The sequence below is a fragment of the Pipra filicauda genome, unplaced genomic scaffold (assembly GCF_003945595.2).
Source record: "Pipra filicauda isolate LSUMZ 115617 unplaced genomic scaffold, ASM394559v2 scaffold231_size1239837_pilon, whole genome shotgun sequence".
NCBI classification, from domain to species: Eukaryota; Metazoa; Chordata; class Aves; order Passeriformes; family Pipridae; genus Pipra; species Pipra filicauda.
In genome coordinates this window covers 507,046-507,956 of record NW_024104345.1, presented here as the reverse complement: position 1 = coordinate 507,956, position 911 = coordinate 507,046, and positions in this window count along the sequence as shown.

Here is a 911-nt window from a genome sequence, read left to right as displayed (position 1 = left end):
TTATACTTGTAAATGTCTTTTTAATTAAAAAAAGAATCCTTAAAATTTGGGTTTTTTTGATGCTGTTTATTTTTAAATAACTTAACCATTGGCACATACAATCATCTTAATGTATTTTCTGATTATTTCAAATTTTTTGTGTATATACAAGTTGAAAGTCTGAAAGTAACATGAGAACCATTTTGTTTACTCTGTAATTGGACATACAAAAGTATATTAATTTGCTCATAAAAGTGTATGTGAAGTTGCCTCTTGTAAAGCTGTCAATCATGTGATAGCAGTCATGTCAGCCAAACAGTTAAGACTCCAGATGAGCTGAGCTGTTGTAGAAATGAGTTCAGCCATTTGCCTCAGGATCTCCAGAGCCAGGCGCGTGCCTCACTGTTATTGTTCCCAACAAAAAGGTGAAGTCACACAGAAATGTAAATAACGCTTAAAATGACACTTGTATGAAGCTAACACAGACTTGGTAACACAGATTCAAGTATGAACCTTTCTAATGGTCTCATTTTTCTATTTCCCATCCCTCTTTACAGTTCATTCTAAGATCTGGTTTCTCCAAAACTGAACTCAATTAAAAAAACCAAACCAAACAAACAGAAAACCCAGTTCCATTTTACAGTATAATGCAACCCACTCAAAACCCACCTAAAACCTCCCTCACTACCTTCGGAGATGATTTTTATGTGTATAATATAACCTGATGTCAGCTGTGGAGGAAACAGATTTTGAAGTCTGTAACCATTGCTAAAGAAGTGAAACATTTTTTCACTAAGTATTCATTCAGCTGCCCTAAGCAGCAGAAGCACCGCCACAATATTGCGCTCTCTTAACATGTTGCTCCGATACTGCTACTACCATCGCTAGCTGGTTCTGTGTTGGCTGCATCATGCTGTGGAAAAGTTTTTTGA